The sequence below is a fragment of the Crocodylus siamensis genome, chromosome 3 (assembly GCF_052110815.1).
Source record: "Crocodylus siamensis isolate JL-2025a chromosome 3, ASM5211081v1, whole genome shotgun sequence".
Taxonomy (NCBI): Eukaryota; Metazoa; Chordata; order Crocodylia; family Crocodylidae; genus Crocodylus; species Crocodylus siamensis.
This window is the reverse complement of record NC_143397.1, coordinates 146262088-146284510: the sequence shown is the minus strand read 5'-3', so window position 1 is coordinate 146284510 and position 22423 is coordinate 146262088. Positions and strand designations below refer to the sequence as shown.

The window sequence follows — 22423 nt, the reverse complement described above, 5'->3', positions numbered from 1 at the left end:
GAGTCTGCTGTTCTTCACATGCTAAAAAGTCCACCTCCGACACCAAGACTTAAACAACTTTTTCTGCTCGAGTGACGATTCTCCAAAGACTGTATGTCAACTGTAATACCGTGTCAGTTTGTCTTATCTTTTCATTATGCTGCCAATAGCCTCCCAACATTTATTTAGAGTAAACATGCATAGTATGCACTTGATTTTCATGTAGCTAACTCACCGTCACCTATGAAGCCTCCCCTCTCCATTTAAGAAAAGTAGCTTTCTTTTGTAGTGAACTTGTCCCATAAAATTATCACCGTTACTGACAGTTCCTGATCACAGTCATGACACAGTTACTAATGTGGGTGACATATCCAAGCCATCTTAAGCACCTGGAATGGTTCAATCAGCATTTCCACAAGAATATCCTTTGAATTAGATGGAAAGACCAGTGCACCAATGCCAGCATTCTCTCTGCAGCAAATATAGCCAGCATTGAGACAAAGATCATGAAACATCAACTTTGCTGGACTGGCCAATGTGTGTGGATAGCTGACACTTGTCTCCCGAAGCAAATCCTCTTCTCTCAACTTAGTCATGGTAAGAGGACCCACAGAGGAAGCACTATAAGGACACCCTGAAAGCATACCTCAAGAAGGGTGGCATCAACCCTACAACTAGGGAAGTGCTGGCTGGTAACACGTCTCAGTGGTGCTGCACCATACATCAAGCTACAGCCCATTTCGAAGAGAAGTATCCTGGTCAAGAAGCCAAGAAATGGCAAAGGAAGGAAAGTGCACAACATCCTGGCCAACAGTTATGCCCCTCCCCACAAGAGACCACTTGTCGTATCTGTGGAAAACTTTACAGAGAACAGATTGGACTCTTTACACACATTAAAACTCACCAGTATCCCCCCACACACCCAACAGACATCCTCATACCAAGGGGTAGCCAATATATAGTTGTAGACAAAGGTCTCATGAACTTGCTTCATGTGGAAAAGACCTGAAGGAAGCAATATGCATGCATGACAGACTACTAGAGGTCACCTGACTATTTAACCTGCTGGCTCAAAGATCAAGCATAGAAACAGGTCAGAGACACTGACCAGAGGATGTTTTCATCCTGTTCAAAGAGGAACAATTCACAAATGTAGAAGGACTGTGGAGTCCTCCCTCCCAGGGTACTTACACCTGACTTCATCTCCTGTTTCCCCTGTCCCCCCCTACTTCCCCTCCTTGCCATTCCATTTAATTTTACCTACCTCTTTCCTTCTTACCTCCCTCCACTTCCTCTCTTCTCTAACCTTTCCCCTCCCTTCCATCTCTACCTTACATCTCAGGACTAGTAGGAATGTGGCAACATCATACATTCATGGAGAAAATAATGGAAGCAGCTGAGCAAAATGAGACTGAGATGGAGATAACATTCTCCAACAACTTCTTTGGAATGGAAATGGGTATTAAAAAAACCATTATCCTAACAAGGAATTTCAACAAAACTATTGATCCTTTAACCCCGCGCCCCTTCTACCCTCCCAAAAAGCATAGACTCTGAACTGGGGCCTGGTAGACATAGGGATTTACAAATCCCTTTGCCAGGAGCCATAGACTTTCAAACTTTCACTCTACCCATTTAGATTACTTTTAATTTCTCATAACCAAATTAAGTTTGTAAACTGTGGTATGCTGGTGAATCATATGAATGTCAGTCCAAAACTTCTGCTCCCAGAAGCACAGATGTTATCTTGCTGCTCATAGTCACCACCCTGCAGCCATAAACTGGAGGGATTTTATAAAACCTATCATCTCCAAAGTACCAATGATATGGTAAACAGCAAAAGCTTGTAGCAGACTCCTCAAGGGAAAAAGTAAAAATTAGAAAAAAACAAAATTACCTTCAACTTTAAAATTTAAAAAATTAGACTAAGTCTAAAGAATCCACAACTGCAATAAAATCCTGGTACAAATTTAATACAATCAAACATATTCTATATGCAAAAAGCATAATTTTCTACCTTTTATCTTAAACAAGATTATGGAATCAGGGGAAAAAGAAGGCTATAGACCAACAAAAAGGAGTAAAACGCTTTCAATACATGATGTTCAAACAAACATTAAAAAAAAAACAATTCTAATTATTTTGTTCCACACTATAATAACCGCAATCTCCTTTTGGGTTTCGTTGCCCTGCATCTCACAAACCAAGAAGGAACTCCTGGAAGGACCTCTGTTTGGCCTTGAGTGGAAAAAAACCTAACTGTGAAAGAAATGAGACACGGTAAACCTCCAGGCAGTGATGGATTTTCAAATGAGTTTTATAAAAAAAAAAAAGTCAGCCCAAGTATCCCCACAGGCTCTTTGGTATGTTCAATGAGGCCAAAAGGAGCAATGCCTTACCTCCCACAATGCAAGAGGCAATTATATGAATTATATGCATTATAACCAAGCCAGAGAATGAGCCCATTGACTGCTAAAGTTCCAGGCCCGTTGTGCTAATAAACCATGACAAAATTTTTGCCAAAGCCTTTTCCTGTAAGCTGGAAAAAAATATTATTCAAATTGTTCAAATAAGCCAGGTAAGGAGTTACTAAGTCTAGGCATTGGTCAGACAACCTCAGGCAACTCATCAATATAACTGCAGTTTCATAGTACTGAAGGGACATAAAAAAAAAACCCAACCCTTTAGTATCACTGCTAGATGCTAGAAAACTCTTCAAGTCCAGGTATAAACATTACACGTTTATCAGTATAAGCAATCAGAAATTGGTCTATACCCATAAGAGAACAGAAGTTCAGCACACACAAATTGGTTTAAAAATGGTGGAACCCAGTTTAAGATTCTACCCCCCCATGAAAGGGAGGATGTGCATTATGTTTGCTGCTGATCTAAATGACGCCACTTACAGAAAAACTCTTAACTTAGATCCATTCCTCCTCAGGCTTTTTGAAAATCTGTACTTAGCCCAATAAGGTAATATGTCCTTTGAACACACAAATATAGAAGCCTGTCACACTGTACCTGCTGCACTTCAACCTAGCACTGGCACTGCTGGCATAAGCAAATAAGGGTTGTGTAGATGTAACAGCTATTCAGAGTGGTTATACAGAACTACATTGCATGTGTATAATACACTGGTCCCTAGGTCACAATAGTCATCTTCCAAGTTTTATTGAAAAGGCTGGGTGCTTGGCCATATATAAGATGAGTTGGAACAAGTCTCAGGTATTAGACTATCTGAATATATGTACTGGGCCTTGTTTAGTCAGTAGGATTTCCAGTGGCAGCCACTGACATTAAAATATTTATGAATTCTAATCCACTGTAATTTAAAACAAATGGGAAACTGTCTCCCTTGGCCTCTGGGGAAGAATAAACAAGCTAAAAAATGCATATCCAGATTACTTTGTGTGTTCAAGGGACTCACACAGCAAATATCCTAACACTGTTTTCAGAAAGCAAATGATATCCTTAACCACTTTTATGGGGAATTACCAGTGCATCTATGTCAAGATATTTCAGCCATAAGTTGAACTTCTGCAGGACAAAGAGAAGAAAAGGAGAGTAAAATTCCCAAGTTCAAAGAATTTGAAGATGGTTTTGTAATTAAGCCATGCAGTGAACACAAGCCAACGCAAATAAAAACACTAGTACTAAGGAATATCATAGTCCACAGGTGACCAACCTGTGGCACAGGTGGCACATGCAGCCTCTGTCTGTAGCACACAGAACATAGGGGAGGGGACAAGCAGCACTGGGGTAGATAAGAAAGGGAGCAGAAAGCACAGCAGCAGCTTAGTCATGAAAAAAAGGATTGGAGAGGCATTCTGAGAGGGTTCAGGGCTAATCTGTGGCATGCAGACCAAGAAGGCTGGCTCCCACTCTTACACATGGTCCTCCACAGATTTATTGGCCTTTGGATAATTTAGATGAGTAGTTCTCAACCTTTTTTGTACCAGAACTCATTTGTAAACATCAATGGTCAATCCTGACCCCATGCCCCTCTCTCCCAACCCCCCCAGCGTGTAGAGCAGGAACTCACTTATGCCAGCAGTGCCAGGCTGGAACCTGCCAGCCTTGCAAGGGAAAAGCCGGTTTCCCAACGTCTCTCTTTTGAAGGAGAATCCATTTTTAAAGTTTGTTTGGGACCCTTTATCTGACTTAAAGTTTAATTCTATGTAAAGATAATCAATAATCTATTAAACGTATTAAATAAAGATTTAAATAGGTGATAATTCTGGTAATAATTTTTTGCTAAAAATGGGAAAGACCACAAATGCTTACATTTGTAAGATTCAGATTAACACTGAATTTTGTCATAGAAGAACCTCGCTGCTTCTGACATTGTTTTTGAAACGATTAAAATCTAGGCATAATGTATTAGCCAATGAAGTACATGTTTGCTAAAGTGCATTAAAAATATAGCAGATTTGATTTCAAGGTAATCTGTATTATACCCTGCTTAAAAGGACACCCTATACAGAAGTTTTAAAAAAATCAATCAATCAATCAGTGTGAATGTTTATTTGAAGAGCTCAAATATATTCTATACTACTGGAAAACACTTCAGGTTTCATGTTGATCCATATGATGGCTGCTCATCTGATGAGCTGTGAGTTTTAACACAGCATTATTCAAATCAATAGTAGCAACCACCATTGTTTTGGTTTCTTCTATGTCATCAGTAAAGCAGATACAGATATCAGACCATAAATTTACATGCACATGCAAGCTCTCTCTTGCACCCATATCTCTAAGAAGACATGCATTATAATCCTTCATTTTCCTAAACCAGGTTTACTATTAAGTAGGACTACTAAATATGGTCTCAGATATAGTCTGAAACAGTTATTTTAATAAATTGATTAGTAAAATTTTCAGTTTTCACAAGTTATAAATGCATAGTGTATCCATAGGATTTTGTACATGCAATTACACTTTACTAGCTTCTCAGTTAAATGTTTTTAATAGTCAAAGATGATTATGGCACCAAATTATCAGCTAGCTTGTTTTTGCTGTATGCATGACATACGCATCTGTGTCCATTAGTCTCCTCCCTTCCCCCATGCTTCTCTACCCCATTTGAAATGTTAGACCTCTGTGCTATGCAAATGAGAGCAGTTAATTATGCAAAGGAAGGGGAAAGGTTTACAGTGATATAATTGCGTTAAATCCTTTCTTCTTTATATTCAAACATTGAGAACATAACTGAACATCTGTTAGGAGTTTCAGAATCTTAAAACCACTCCTTTGTAAATTTTCAGAATTAAATGAAAACAATGCAGAGTGTTTTGATCTTAAAAATTATGGTATTGTAACCAATTTTTGATAACATTTTTAAAAGGTGTTTTGAAAGCATAACATTTATCCAAGATGAAAAACAAATTCAGAAAGATGTTGCTTATTTGTTCTGTGGTTTTCAATCTTTTTGGGTAATCAATTATAACTGCAAATGAATAATAAGCCAAGCAGCAAGCACAGCTATCTCGGGTAACTAAAGTATCCTAGCAGAAAAGTCTTCTGTAGCCTTTTCATATACAGAAATCCCTTCCAGAACATCAAGCGTCCAGTTAATGGAATAGGTGTGCACACATGCATCTGTATAAGCAAGAATCTCATTAAATGGACAATCAATGTTGTTAGGCCTTAAAATACAGTTATTCCCTGAAAAATTGTTGGATACTAAGGTTGCTACTGTCTTACTACTGGAAATAGTTAATTAAAATAGCAAATTAGTGCAAGACACATAGAAGAGATAGCAATATATTTATGGAAATACAAGATGTCAAAATAAGTTCAGGTTTATGTCTTAGCTTCACAATGCCTCTGTTTTAAAAGGGAAACAATTACAAGCTTAACAACTTCCTAGTATAACGCAAGGCAAGAATTATAATGTAAACAGGCAAAGGGCCTATGTTTGTATGCATCCTTCACAGAAGCAAGACTCTACAGCCTTCAAAGCATTGCTTCTCCACTCTCTGATTGGTTTGTGGAAGGAAATCTTTAGCATGGTTCTTGGTTTCTCAGTTTTGGAAACCTGGAGTCAGTCCTCTGGCTGGATTCAAGAGGGAGAACTGGAATATTATGAATTCCCCCAGCTCTCTCTCCAAGTAGCACAGCAGCAGAACATGGTTTTTCCCCATTTGTACTTAACAAGAAAGTTTTGGGGGTGGGTTTTGGAGGCAGACTTCCATACATTTCCACTGCCACGATCATATTGGCTGCATCCAGATGAGTTTGGAGGTGTGATACATGCAGACACATGCAGGGATTCCCCATGCTGCTACCTTTCAGATGGAGGGTGGGGGTTGACTCTGAGAGATCCCAGGGTAAACAAACTACACCAAAAAAAGCAGAGCTGCACACATGGTGCCAGCGCACACCGCTCAAACCAAAGCCTGGCCAGCTGGAGCCACATTCTGGCTGCCAGCCAGCACAGTTGCTGACCCCAGCCTTCCCTACCTCACCCAGGGTAACCTGCCACAAGCATGGCACAGGCATTCCCCAGGGACAAGCGGCAGCAGCACAAGGTCCACCACTGCTACTTGTCCCTGAGAAAACAAACACATGCAATTGTCCAAATGTGGCCGTTGGAACCATCCACAGCTTCATCGTTGAGGCAGAACATGGTGGCCTGTTTGCCAAAAGCATTAACAAACAAGCCACCACTTTCTATATCTGGGAATAGGAGTAGGGAAATTTTGTCTGTGCAAGAACAGTAGTGTTACACTTTAAGAGCACCCAGGAGAAAAAACAAGAGGAAAAAAAAAAAAAATCAGCTACACTATTTGTTAGACATAACAAACTGTTTGTTCTTTCCATCATAAAACAAAAGACTTTGTCAGGTGCATCATATTTATTAACCAGAAAGCAATGCACTGTTTCCTAAAAAGCAACTAGCATAGAGATTAAAGCAAACTTCCCTGGACAATGCACATGATAAATAGTTAGCACATACTCGAACCCTAAACACAGCCTCTCTAATGCCTGATGGCTCTAATACAGTTCCGAGATGCACAAAAATCTTCATATCTGTCAAAAGCCAAGTACTTTCCAGGCAGGCAACTATTATATCACATTCACTAACTAGGAGGACACCATAACCTCCAAGCTTCTTATGCCCAGAGTGTTCTTTCCCTAAATAAACAACATGAACAGAGATAAAGAAGGGGCATATCCACGCACCAAAACATCCTACTTCACATGTTACCATGCCAATGGCGATGTGTCAGCAGTAATTCTTCGCCATAAATTTACACATGGGGTCTTGCAGTCTGACACCACCACAGAGGAAGAAATTAAGAAAAAAAAAATTAACCAATCTTAATAAGGTGACAACACAACATAAGGAAGTGTTGGGGAAATACATATATGAAAAATGGTCTGGGTAATGATCTGTACAGCAATACAGAGCCCCATAGCCTCCTGGGCTGCCCATTTCTTTAATAACCAATTACCATTTACAATGCATCTGAGATGCAGTGCACCTGGTCACAAAGTTCTACACATTACACGCTGACCACAGTGTGCCAATGGCCACTGACATATGTTTAAAAAACAAACAAAACAACCCAAAATGTATAGATCAGACATTTCAGCAGGGCTTTTTGGTGCTTTTATCTAATAACCAATTCAATCAGCTATTAGATAAAAGTGCCTAAAAGCCATGCAGAAGTGCTTGACCTATACAGACATTAGGCAAGCTAGGTCAAACTAATGTGACGCCTCCTCTGGGCTTGCATTGCACTCAGTACAGGTGCACACCAAGCTGAAAGTAAAGCACTATTTTGCTTCTTTTTTTCCCCCCCCATCTGTAAGCATCCTACATGTCCAAGTACCATACTATTTTCTCTAAGGGTTCAACCGATCTATGTTTCATGGCTTTCTTCACACAATTGTCCAATGTATCCAATGTACTTTCCATAGTCAATTTGTGTTGGTTTGCTACCTAAATTGCCACAATGTGCCTGGTGAATACTTAATCACATACAGGAGAACCAAAGCATTCCCTTCAGCAAGAGGACTCTTCCTCCTTGGCCTCTGTCATGGTTTCTTAACCAAATGACCTTAGCCACCAAACCCAGGCAGGAACCATTCCAACCATACAACTGAAGAACTATACAGCAAACTTATATTGCATCTTTCTACATAAATACAGAAATGAATTCACTTATGCAGCAAAATGCTAGCATTTGTAACTACCCTTAGACTATCAAAACACTTAACATTCAAACAACATAATCATAAAATCACTTAGCACTAAAAATTACTATGCATTATTTAATACGTCTAGTATTCCCATTAACTATAAGCACAGGGTGTCTCAAAAAAGTGTATCCATACTGTAGTAATCAGGAATAAGGAGACATAGAAAGCAAAAAACAAAACATACTGCAGCCACAATACACACTTACTGTCAGTGGCCAAAACATCCATCATTGCCTCTATAATGAGTGCCATGATGTCAAAGTACAAAACGATAAAAGACTTTTTTTCTTTTTGTTTTTTTAGGTGCCCGGTATATACACACCCATACATGTCTACACATGAACAGATTTTGTCAAGGGGGGTGTATAGGACCAACAATCAGCACCGCATGGATGGCTGTATTCCCACTCCCACGCTCACCAGGGTGGGCAGACCACACCACAGGAGCAGCAGCAGATAGGGACTTCATTTTTTCCTCAAAGTCCCTGAATCAGATAAGATCCCACCCCTTCCCTGCTATTCTCAATGGCATGTCCCTTCCCCATGCATTCCCCTCTTCTCCCACCTGATGCTATTGCTCCCACCTAATGTCAGGGCAGAGGGGAGCTCCACAGCCACTCTTGCCTGGCTCCAGTCAAGCTGCATGGAGAGCCCAGATCAGATGGGGACAGTGGCCACAGTGATGTTAGATAGGTTCCCCCTCCCACCCTACTCCTGGGCTGGCAGAAAACACTCCCAGATGGGACCCCTGGTCAGCTGATCAGTGCTCCCAGCCTTCAGAGCACAGTAAATTCCCTTGGCTGGAAGCTCTGAGCAGCCAGCAGAAACCACAGGAAGTGCAGTATGCCTCCCCGCAGGTAGGACCCCTGTGAGTGTTCAGGGCTTCCAGCAGCTGAGAGCCTTGTCAGTAATCAGAGCTCCCAGCCATAGAGGTGAAACATGCACACGGCAGCAGGGAGCTCCATCACCTGACAGGGCTCCCAGCCTCAAAAGCTAAGGCTGCCAGCACAGGGGAAGGCTAGGATCATGGTCCCAACTCCCACTGTACCAGCCATATGACTTTATGAGATCTGATGCTCCACCCAGAATCACACCTCCTGCCATGCACATGTGGTACAGCAGGAGGCTTGATTATTGCAGTTGCACATCAGATCCCATCACACAGTTTAACAAAGATAAGTGTCACGTGTTACACCTGGGGAGGAAGAATCATCAACACTCCTATAGCCTGGGAGGTACCATTCTAAGTAGCACAACTGCAGAAAGGGATCTCGGAGTCACAGGCGCCTCCGAAACTAACACAAGTCACCAGTGTGATGAGATAATAAGTAAAGCTAACTGCACTCTTTCTTGCATAAGTAGGTACATCACAAACGGGTCTAGGGAGGTAATACTTCCTCTCTATGCGGCCCTGGTCAGGCTGCAGCTGGAGTACTGCATCCAGTTTTGGGCACTGTACTTCAGGAGGGATGTGGATGGCTTGGAGAGGGTTCAGAGGCGGGCCACTCGCCTGGTTAAAGGCCTACAGAAAAAAAACGGATGTGGACCGATTAGGAGACCTGAACCTCTTCAGCCTCCGCAAGAGGAGGCTAAGAGGTGATCTCATGGCCACCTACAAACTCATCGGGGGGCAAGCAAGAAATAGGAGATACAGTGTTTACTAGGGTGCCCATCAGGGTAACTAGAAATAATGGCCACAAACTGGAAGAGAGCAAATTCTGATTGGACATTAGAAAAACATTCTTTACCATAAGGGCTCCCAAAATATGGAATAAGTTTCCAAGGGAGGTGGTGTCCCCTTCCTTGGAGGTATTTAAAAGGAGACTGGATAGACACCTGGCTGGGGTCATCTGACTCCAGCACTCATTGCCGCCCAGGGCAGGGAGTCAGACTCGATGATCTAATAGGTCCCTTACAATCCTAACATCTATGAAACTATGAAACCTTTTTTTCAACATCTGTCAGGAGCCTACTAAATATGAAACTCAATTATTTTTATGGTACTTGTCCTGGCTCTGCTTCGCCGTGGAGGAACTTGTAACATCCCTGGCCGTTGAGATAAATGTTTGAAGATGATTATAGTGTTGTTTCTTCAGTCAGTTTCTGATCACTACTAATATAATTAATATCCCTTTCTGTGAGGTGTTTTTGTCGATAGGATTTTGTGATCATTTCAGACACTAATAGGGGTCTAAAACAGAAACACTAATCGGAGATTGCTGATGGAAAACAAGAGAGATTTATGAAGCTCTGACACTTCATGAGATACTACATAAAATACAGAGGAAGAAGTTCTTTGCTCTTAAGGTTCTAGTCTAAGGCCAACATTTTCAAGGGTAGGCTTCTAACTGTTTTTTCAGAAGTGTTGATCACACACACATCACCTCTGAAGCCAATAGCAATTCTCTTAAGTGGTGTGTTTAATATTGCTGAATTTAGCTACTTGGGTCCAAATACAGCAACATAAAGTATAGGTGACCAAAAAAAGTTGATCAAAACATCACAATTATTGGTTTTAATGTACTAGACTGTAAAAGCACTTTTGTGGCAAGTGGGTTAATATTAATGTTAAAGAAAGTATTTTAAGAGCAAACTAAGGAAGAATTTTAATTAATCCTGAATATGTCAGTGTTTATATTGTGACTAAATCCAAACGCATTATAAACAGGAAGTAAACACAGATTGTTGCAAGGAAAGGGGTTTTTTTGTTTCTTTGTTTGCTTTAAGTTCTCCTAAACACACACATTGTTGGGAACTCACACATCTGTTGCCCTATTCAGGATCAACCAATACGTCACCATGTTACTTTTTACACGTGCAAGCACCTGGCACTTCATGCAGTTGTGTAAGTGGCAAAATGTGCATCAGCACAAAGAAAATGGTGGTGGTGTGCTTTCGAACTAAAACACCTTGGAGGTACTTTAGTTCAAAAGCACACCACCGCCATTTTCTGTGCACTAATGCACATTTTGCCGTTTATACAACTGTACGTAATGCAGCACAGTGTGCACCAACTCACATGCAGAGCAGACTCGAGTAATCTAAATGGGCGTATCTCTGTCTCATTGCAGCACAAAAAGGTACATATATAAATGCCCACTATAAGCTGGCAGGAAGCTGGACCATCATAATAATCAAAGCCTTCTTGATCTTATGAGGGAGAAAATCACAAATTCTCTCCAGCTAGCCCTTATGGCAAGTGGAATGGCAGGTTCTGCAGGGAGCCACATTCCAAGGCAAGATCACCATTACACTTATCTTTGGAAAAGTTAGACGGACAAACTAGAAAATCAAAAGACAAACAGATTATCCCCTAGTGAAATCTTTTCCTTCTGTTCAATCAATCATAACAAATATTTTGAGAAGCACAGAAGTCTTAAAAATGTGTACTAGTCTGCTAAAATTTTACTGGCCTTGAGTTTGGTTTTTTGGTTTTGTGGGGGTAGAGGGGGGTTGCTTTTGAGACATTATTCCTAGGTGCTTCCGTGCCAGTACTACCCCAACTGGCCATTATATTCCATACTACTAGACAGGTGAAAGCCCTCTCCATACCAACACTTAGATTTAATGCTTTAAGAAAGGATATTGCTCCAGTCTCTAGCTTGAAAGGTATAAACATTGATTAAATTCTTGAAACACTGATGAAAAGATAATGTTTGAATTCAAGTAAAAATATGTACTAAGATGGTCAGAAAGATACGAATATTCAATGTCTTGCAACCTGCTTGAACCAGAAATAATATACAATTGAAAATACAGTTTTCTAAAAATATATCTAGTATTCTTTCTCCAACATTGGCATTTCTCAAGAAATGTGACTTAAAGATACTCCAGTCAAGACATGAAATTGAGTGTTTTGAAGTTAGCTTCAAACTAAATATGTGCAGACAGACTCTAAAAATCTCATGTTAAATTTCAAATTTTATAATCCTGTGCTGTTCTTCATAATCTTGCCATTTAAAATAATGTAATCTGAATTGAGGATGCATTATTGTTATATTGGTAGCTAATTTACATATCTACTCAAATTTGTTTTCATTCAAATATTCCATCCTCTTAAAAACTATACTCTTAACATAGGTGTTGATAGTTTGAAGGAGGATGCTTGCTTGGTTTACATAATTTGCATTTCATTATTAAGTTTCAGAGCTTCCTGAACTCCATTCTTCAGCTCAAACAACAAGATTCTTTTCCAAAAACACTCATTTTCATTTTAAAACCTTTTTCTATACATTCAGATAATCAGCTACAACAGGCCTACAATAATTCCCTTGTATCAGAATCATGCAGGGTTGAATGACATTATTCAAAGAAGACATGTCAGTTAATCCCAAATAAATCAAGTCTTGATCTGGGACATAATCCTTAAATATGCACGGAAGAGCAGCTTTGAACTGATAAATCTATAGAATGCAGAAATTGGAATTTAAGACTGAAAATGGAATCAGACCTATGAATCATAAAGCTGTAGCACACCTACATGATAAAAGCAAATCTGTAACTTTTGAACTAACTTTAATTCCACTGACTTTTTTGCAGACAATGAATTTCAAGGATTATTAAAAAAGTAAGGTGCAGATAACATCAAGTACAAGTACAGAAAACAGCATCAAGACCATTTTCTCATATAGCTCCCTATTTCTGACCCTCAATCAATCAGGTTGAATCCAGAGACACTGAGCAGAGCTACTGCCTGTCTTAGGGTGCCAGACTGCGTCACCAGATCAAGAAAGTGCGTCTAATTTTTTTTATTTATTTTGCAAATTTAGTTTTCATCAAGGAGAATATGCATTATTTGCAACCCCTTTTCTCACTAAAAACCATTACAGATTTATGCACTCTCTCTTCTCTTACACTTCTACAGCTTCTTTAGGCTTGAAAGCTAACTGAAGCATTGGTAACATCAGTTGACTTATATATTCAGAACCATCATCAATTCTATTCTTGGCAAAATGTATGTAGTAAGCAATGCTGCCTGCCCAGAAGTCAGTTGCCAAGTTCCGAAAAGCTCTTAGCAAATGGCCACACATATCCTTGCCTACAGCATGTTTAAGTTTAGTACATTTCACTACATACTTGCTTACAGTAGAAAAATCGATTATAACTCCAAAACTAGTACACATTGGTATTAAATTATTGATTTTTCTGAAAGACAGAATGTCAGCATTTATCAAAATGACCTCTTGCATTATAGAGTGTAGTACTATGAAATTAAAATAGAAGAGGTTAATTTTATCCCTCTTGTAACTCTGCTGAAGATAGTGCAGTTATTTCAAATAAGAATTTCATTTAGAATGTGTAGGGCTAAAAAAAGGAACTCTATATTTCTTTCATATGTCAAACAGGCAATAATTTTCTCATTCATGACATAGACCCAAGATGTTTATCATTCCTATCAGAATCTAAGGACTCTTGTTTTCTCATTAGAAATGCTCTGTAGCACAGGTGGACTGACACAACTCATAAGAAAGAGTTAGACTCTATTCTGAGCACTGCTTGCCCTTCTCCGTTACATCAAATATCAGTCCCCTGGGTCTTCATATCAAAGGTCCCTCAAAGCCTCTCCCCACCTTGGTAATGAGAGGTTGATTCCTGCCTCTCATCCACCCATTATGTCAGCCACTAAACCACACACCTTTGTGCTTGCTCCCTCACTACCCTTCATTCTTAGGAGAAGCTCCCCTTAAATATCTCTGAAATATCTTTGGATGGTTGAGACACTTGGCCTTGTGCCAACAGTGCATTCAGGTATACAAGATAGTTAGCAACATTCACACTCATGTCCAACTGCTTAGACATAATAAGGCACCGATTCATTATTTCAATTTTTTGGAAATAACGTTTACTTTTAAAACAATAATTAATACCATAGTGCTACTATTCAGAATTTACACAGTGCTTTTCATCTATTAAATGCTCTATAAATATCACCAAACGTTAAACAGGCTATTAAATGGATAGGCAGGGGAATATCAAGATTTCTGCATTGCATGAAACAGAACACACTTCACAGCAGGTCAATTTACTTCTTTTTTGGAAATTTTATCAAATTTGCTTTGGAGAATTCCATAAGTCACTTGGAACAAGAACATCAAGAGCTAGCACAAGTGACAGGAGCCTTCTTTGTACTGTACTGCATGCACGACAATCTATTCCACAATATGGACAGATACACATTCTGAATCTGCACTTGTGGTGGCATTATTACTATATAAAGGGAGGTTTTTTCTCTTCCTCTCTAAGCGCATTCGATTCTCCATTAAAATGCACAGGGTTTTTAATCTCCCCTAGAAGTCCAAACATGTCTATGCATTTTAAATCAACAAAAGGCCAAGGTATCAAGCATAACTGCATGCTACTTAAGGCCTCAGAGAAGATTTGCAGCAAATTTCATATTAGGAACATACAGATGCTAAAGATCAGAAAAGAGCCTGCTAGTGGGCTGGACATGCTACCTAGCTATGTACCAATAAATACAATCAAGGAGAACAACAAAAGGTGATGAAAACTATCATATTCCAATAACCAAGTACCTCTAACCTGACCCACCACTTAGCATTGTGCAGCAATGCAGGCTGGTGGGCAAGTTCTATTTACGTGCTAAGTTGCCCCTAAATATTTGGAGAGAGAACTCTAAACATACTGATTATCTTTTTTAGGCAGCTATACGTGAACTTTTCTCTTCCAAGACTAAGCAACATTTAGAGGGGCATGTGCCTCACTTAAATGAGGACAATCTTCGACTTCACAAAAGCCAAAGATAGAACACATCCCAATATTTATACCTCATTGCAAAATTCTCATCTCTCAAGTTAAGTGTTAGTGGTAAACAAGTGGAGTCATATAGAATGCAGACAGAGAACATGAACAGCATATTTTTGTCTATAATTATTAACTAAACATCTGTCAATTTGAATCAGCATCAAACAAAGTAACTAACAAATAATACAATCAGTGGCACCAAAGCCAAGTATAAAATACGCACAAATGGAAACAATAAGGCACATTGCTCCCTCCATATATATAAATAAAATTTCTTCCCACTTTTCCACTAAGCAAAATGGGACAACAATTCCTGGGGCACTCTCCCTGCGATTTCCTCCTCTGGACTACCCAAAAGTCCTCCTTGGGTCAAAAATCATCATGACAAGGCTTACAGCCCAAATTTGGCATAGTCCAACTATATCATAGAAACTCTCCCTGCACTTCATGCACAATGTTCTCAGGCAGCTGACAGCAATGAAAACTCAGATAACACTGGCTCTGCACTAGTGCAAATGAGAAGCCCCCCTAAGCCGGTGTAAATCACAGGATCTCCACACCATTGGTCCTAATCTCTCTGAAAAATCATTGGATTTTGTGCAAATTTGAGGTTCTTCAAGTTTCATAGTTCTCGTGGCAGGCAAGGTTCTTTGGGTAGATGTGGTATCTTTTATTACACCAACTGAGTAGCTTTGCAAGCTTTCAGGCAACAACCACAGAGTCTCCCTGTGCCTAAAGAAGGGCCTTTGTGCCTGAACACTTGCAAAGAGCTTTGTTCTGACCTCTCAGTTGGTCGAATATCACATCTACCCAAAGAACCCTGCCTGCTTATGTCCTTAGACCAACACAGCTACAACCAAAAACCCTGCATAATTCTTGTGGAACACTGTTCTCTACAGAACAATTTTGGTGCCATGGGTGATATGTTGCGAGTTCAGCAACAACACTCTGGACACTCTGTGTTGTACTAACGTTCATTTATTATTGTAAGTCTCTGGAATCACATCCCAGAGTGGATCTTAACAGTTGCCCTCAGTAGATGTATGCATAACTTACACTTGCTCTGCCTCTGACTTGACCCAGTCCAGTCCTGTGGAGGGAGAACAACCAAGAATGCCCCTGGCTCCTCATGGCAGAGAACCAGAAGTCCCCAGTGCTGCAAAACTGCCACAAAGCCACTGAACCCTGCAGTGCTGAGCATGAGGGCTTTGGCCTTAAAGGGACAGTACAAGGAAAACAATAAGATGCAACAATGGGAGACCAATGAAGAAAGCAGGACTTCACAAAACTTTAATTTCCACGGGGCCCCATCTTGGCTTTCTCCAAAGGAGAGAGCAAGCTCCAGCATCCAATAATATCCAAATCCCAACCCCACTACTTGAAAAAAACAGCAACAGCAGCAGAAGAAACAACCCCACTTTCTTCTGTCACTTCTTCAGACTCAAACTCATCATAATTGTAGCCATTTATGCCAGCCTGAGACACTGAGGACTCATAGGGGGTGCATGCAGATGCACATGCACCCCCTGAGATTGGCCGTGCACCCCCTGAAAATGCTAGCCGCAAAACCGGAAGTGCACTTCTGGTTTCACCATTGGTGATTTCAGGCTCAGCGATAGGCCGCTGGGGTACCCTCCCTGCTAGTCAGTGATTGACTGCTGGGGTACCCCCTCCCCCAGTCGGCAATTTGGTGCCCCCCCCAGACTCAGGAGGCACCCGTCGCCCATGACCTGAGAAATTGTTCTACAAATATTTTAAATTCTTCTTTCTCCAGAGTCCATTTCCAATTATGTCATTCCCATAGTTGTTTTCACTCTGAGAAAAGATAAAGATGAAATAGAGCTTTTCTTACAACAAAAAAGCGTCTTACTTAAAAAGATGTCCATTCAGTGTCACTGAAGGCGTGCATGCCACAATCCAAAGATGCGACTGCAGTTCATGCAGAGGTACCAAGCTAGCTAACTCAACTTAGCCCTGTAACCATTGCAACATGGATCTCAGTACAGTCTAGCTGTCCAAGTATGTATCCACAGTCCCAGATGGATTTCCACACCCTGCCCTGAATCAGCAGGAACTGTTTTTTTACCTTTTTCTGGCTGCTAGCTTCACCATGCCTACACAAACTGCAGTCACATAGCTAAACAGGTATACACAGAACAATAACAGGTTGAAGGGATCAGAGACAAACTTTACAGCTCCATAAATGAAATATCTGCATTTCACTTAATGAAGTTACTTGAAAGTAGTCTCCATCATATTTTTCTTCTCTCCACAGGGTCTCTCTTTACAACTGGATAGGATAGCATGCAATTATTTATTGGATTTCTATTTCTTTTTTTTTCTTTTTTTTTTTTTTTTTTTTTTGCTCTAAACTAGGGCAACCAGCTCATCACTTTTCCTAAGATTCTGTATGCTTTTGTCGGTCCTACATCTTTTATAGGCCTGAACCAATCAGTGAATGTAAACCATACATCAAAAGCAACTGTTTTCATACTGTGTTATAAATACAAAAATATCAATAAGGAGTTCAATTTAAAATATTTTTACACTAAATTATGTTCTTTACAAGCTTCATAATTCAGTTAGGGATACCATATTTCCTCTCCTAGGTTTCAGCACCAAAGATTGGATTTGAGTTAACTTCATCCTAACTTTTCTTCATAAATTCTGTTTAATTTTTGCAAGCCACTCAGCTAGCTTGAACAATCAAAACAGAAGTGTCAGTCACTGGCTGTATCTCATGAACTCTCACAAAGCTGGAACATTTGGGATGCAAATATAAGTTTAGCAAGAATGCTTAAATCCAAACTAAGAAATAGAAAACAAAAGTAGTAATTTTAATTATTAAACATTTTAACTGATATAAAAATTATCTTTTGTAGTTGCTTTCATCTGTTTTTTTTAAACCTAAAGCACCTGCATACTAAGTTGAAATCAAAACAGTAATACGTCTTTAAATGTTTTTTTAAAAATCTATTACAAAAGATGCTCTGGTTAAATCATTTTTAATCGTGTCTCTTCAAAATTAGTCATCTGATGTTTAGAAGTGTTCTAACTACTACTACCGAAGTCAATGATTTCTCTGGGTGCTGGATACCTCTTGGGGGGGAAACAGAAATAATGTTATTACTTACAGAACTTTGTCTAAACTTAAGAAACATAAGTTCCAAACTAGAAATGTTCCTCACAGGTTACACCACATAATACCACAGGTAGGAATGAAAAGAAAGGGATATCTATTAAAATAACAAACACTTGTTTGTCTAAAACAAAAATTAATGTACTTGATATTTTGATGGGTAAGTTTTGTTTTGTTTTTTTAAAAGTAATCTTACCTTATTTTATCTGGTAGAACCTCAGTATCAAAAAGTGATCTACTCCAAAACATTTTCATCAGCATCTTCTGCACATTTTCTGATTTAAAAGCCACATCCACTACTTCTACCACTTCATTAACTGATGTGCAAATCCAAATGATGATGCTTGATGTCTTTATTCATTCCCAGTTTCTCCTATCCCAGGTCCCAGCAAAATAGCCGCAGTTGAATTAAGCAGTAATGCAGTACAGCTCTAAGGTGCTTTGGCAGCCATCATGCTTCTCCAACACACTTTGACCTATTCAAAATGAGACAAATGAGCGTTAGTTCCAATACATCAGCAATACTTCACTACAGTAACTGCTGCTCTATTCATGGATCAAAATACAAATAACGAAGTGACGCTCTTTGGAATATTTCAGCTACACTCTACATTCAGAAGGTGATCAAATCTGTAATAAAATAATGTCTGGTAAAATCACCATGCAGAAGTATTATCGGAGAATTCAGAGAGTTACTGTTATTTTGTGCTTTTAGTATTGTGCAAAAATGGCTTACGTATTTTTCTACACATATAATCTTACATCTTGGCAAACCCCAAGGCAACAGGACAAGCAGCAGAGAGGATCTGTGAAGTCTAAAAAAAACATTTAAAAATCCCAAGAACAGAATGGTATGGGAAGAAATAAAGCCTGAAGGTACCTGAAGAAAGTAGGACATTTAAGAGTGCACCTACTTAGAGTGCATGTATGACTCCAAAGAAAGTATGGGAGAAAGCACTTGGCAAGCACAAAGCTAGGGACAGGAGAGGCTCTATTTCCCTGCCTATAATAGCTTTCTCTTATTGTTACATCTCTTCTCTTGCTGTTACAAGGAACACTAATGTAGCCAAGGCCTTGGTTGCATTTGTTGTTGAGACCTGAATCTTCCTAAAACAAATGACAGAGCCATTAAAGACAATTGCTTGTATATACTTGTATTTCCACCCACTGCCACCATTGATGTGGTTCCTTAATTAATAACAATAGTGGGACAATATAGGGGAGAGGGCCACGCTGGTGCAGATAAGGGTTGCATGTGTTGAAGAGGAATGGAATGAAATGCTCTGTTGGTTCTGCCATGGGTGGAACGAGCATGTGAGAAGAAAATAAGCTTGTATATAGAAAACAGAGTAAAGGGTGATGCACACATGTGGAGAAGGGGAAAAAGAGGACTATTGTTAAGGAGGAGAATGTGTGCAACAAGCCATGTGTGAAAGGATAATTTTGGAGGGGCCATGGGAAAAAAGTGCTTACAGTTGGACAGATTTTAGAGGGCCCTAAGCTGATCTGTGTGTGCACAGTTGGGGGGGAAGACACAAGACAAAACAGACCACAAGATTTTTGGTGGAAAAGGCAAGGAAATACATGAGAGGGAGAAATTTTGGCCAAGAGGAGGAAAAGGGAGGTTGAAGAATGTGTGGCAATAGATGCAGATTGGAAAAGTACAGAGTCTTATGTAATACAGGAGAGAAGAGGAGTGTGGCGGGGGGAAGGAAGAGAAAGGAGTAAAGGAGAAAGAGAACATGACACAGAAAAGGGGGAGAAAGGTGAAGTGGAATAAAGGGAGGGAAGAAGCAGTTTTTATTCAATGTTTCTGTTACAAAAGCAACAGATGAGAGTAAAATAAGAGCAGAAAAGCATGGGGTAAACAAAGAAACTTTTCCAAAGTTATCATACTGAATAGAAAATGTAAATGTCAAAAATATTACAGTAGAAAAGGAACGAAACAAAAGATGAAATAAAGTAGGCTGCTGGGAGTCTAAACTAATTCACCTAGGTAGCTGGCCATCCAAATTCTCTCTGCCCCCAAAAGCTTCAATCAAATGGTCTCTCTGAGGGTCTCCAAATTAGTTATACGGCCTTCTACACACTGTGCATGCCCTTCCTTTTCTTCATTAGGGAGGTCTCAATTACCTGGCACTCCCCCAGATCTGAGCCCATCCTTCCACAGAATTGCTACAGACCTCTCACCATCCCCATAGCTCTCTTGTTCTGATAACTTCTCAGAAGTTTTCTTACTCAGCTCTTTCTTCTCCCCTCCCCTCCCTGCCCAGAAAAATATACACCCAACCTTTTAAAGATCCTAAACAAAGCAAATCCCAAGCAAAAGGGCAGGGGGGAGATGCAGATCAGTGCCCGCCACTCTGTTACACAAGCAGATCCAGAGGGGCTGAGCTGCAGCTCCAACAAAGAATACCTGCCTGTGCTCCTAAAAGTACAAAGAAAGAGCGGGGAGTCTGCCGCCCCCCCCCTTCTCCCCACTCAGCCCCTTCCAGTCTCACCAAAGCCTGCCCTAGAGGGAGAGAAGAAAGAGAACAGAGGAACCTAGACATTACCTTCTCCCTCTTTTAAAACTCTTGAGAAGGAAATGCAGGGACCCTGTGGCCAGACTGAGGGGCTGCTGGCTCTCAGTGGGGAAAGTTTGGGGGGGTTTCCCTGCGGGGGAAAGGTGCAAAACTGAGCTGAGCTCACCCAAAGGAAGAGAGATGGGAGTTCATCCGAGTTTCTCCTTTTGTTCAAGTTCCCTGCGCAGACAAAGAGGCAGGCAACGGCAGCAGGTCCCCCCCACCCCCTTCCTGGTAGACCCAGGGCCGACACTGCCTTTTCCCCTCCCGCCAATTCAGACAGCATCTTGCAGTGCCCCCCATCCCTCCCTGATCCTGGGCCCAGCTCCCTGCAGGACACCACCCCGCTGAAGGGGAGGGACGAGCCACCTCCCAAGCCCTCCTCTCTGGGAGATGCCCCTCTTTGTTCGCAGCCCCTTGACAGCCGGGCGGGGGGGGGGCAACCAGTCGGTCCCCTCGGGATCTGGCTTCAGGCAGCTTGATCTCTTCCGATCTGATGGGACAAGCGAAGGCAACACACACACCAAAAAAAAAGCAAAACCCCCCAAAAGCCAAACAAGTGCAAGCAAAGCCAACCCCCACCCCCCGCCCCCACCAAAAGGGACCAGAGGAGCGGAGTCGCTAAGCCTCTGGCCTCTTCTCACTTTTTGGAGGCGCCCGATCCACAGCGGCCACAAAAGCCCAGGCGTGGCCACAACGGCAGCAACAACAAAAAGCCCTCGGCATCTCTACCTGTTGCACAAAGCGCAGCCACGGGCCCAGCATCCCTGGGAAGCGAGCCCCGGCAGCGAGGGGGCTCCCTGCCGTGATCGCCCCCCGCAACACCCACCCTGTGCGGACAAAGCGGGGGCAGGATACCCGCCACCCCCACAGCCCCGGGGCCACCCCCGCCTGGCCCGCACCACCCATCGCATTCCCAGCAACTTTCTGGAGTAAAAATCCACGGGGGGGGGAAAGTTTGGGAAGGGGGGGAAGTTTCTCAACAAAAGAAAAACCAAGCGGGAGGGCTCACCTTGGAGAGGGATGCACCTTCCTCCTGGCAGCGCCCGGCTGGGTTTGCTGGGGGGGAGAGGGGGGATCTGCAGGAGAGCCTAATTGCTGCTGATCACGCCGGCTCTCGGAGCGCGCCTCTGGCTCAGCCGGTCTCTCTCGCAAAGGTCCTCACCCCCTCCTCCTCTCCCGCCCCACGCAGAACAAAGGAGCGGAGACGCGCTCCCCTCGCTTTTGTCTCGCAACTTTCCCCGCTCAACAACTTTCCAGCCGCCTCGCCTCGCCTGCAGGGAGCGCGGTGCGGCCCCGGAGCCGCAATCAGTGCCCGGCTCCCCGCCAGATAAACACCCCGCTCCCAGCACACAACTGCCCCTACCCCCCGCCCCCAGCTGGAAGTTTGGAGGGAAGCGCTCCGACGCCTCGTGTGTGTAATGTATCATGGGGGGACGGGGCTGGAGTCATTACCCCGGCGGGAGAAGCCGCCGCCCGGGCTCTATCCAGGTCCCTTTGTGTGCACGTGCGAGATGCAGGCTGCGGAGCCCCCCCGCAGCTTTTCCTGCCCCCCACCACCCAGTTTTTGTCCAATTCTAAGCTGGGTGGGGAGGACGACCCGGGGAAGTGGTTTTGGCAGGGAACACGCAGCTCCTTTCCCTCCAGCAAAGTGGCAGAAACCTGGGGCTATCCAGCCCCCCAGGCCCCCTCAGTGTCTTGTCAGAGCAACTCGGACCTCCCGCCGCCTTCCTTTCCCCACACAGCCTCTGCTTCTCCCCATTTAGCCTCC

General features: G+C 41.8%; 1 protein-coding gene across 45 annotated transcripts in view; it reads right to left on the bottom strand.

The window, feature by feature from the left end:
- LOC149868954 (uncharacterized) overlaps positions 1-22003 on the bottom strand; it is a 220837-nt gene extending 198834 nt beyond the window's left edge. For 42 of the 45 annotated variants that reach the window (XM_090039434.1, XM_090039433.1, XM_090039443.1 and 39 more), the window contains exons 1-2: positions 21665-22003; positions 18285-18564 (exon numbers count right to left, since the gene is read on the bottom strand). The gene's annotated coding sequence lies outside the window, so the exon portion shown is untranslated. Of the gene's footprint in view, positions 1-18284; positions 18565-20779; positions 20932-21664 lie in introns of those variants that run through there. The other 3 variants (XM_090039424.1, XM_090039461.1, XM_090039460.1) reach the window with 2 other exon arrangements.
- Positions 22004-22423: the final 420 nt, after the last annotated feature.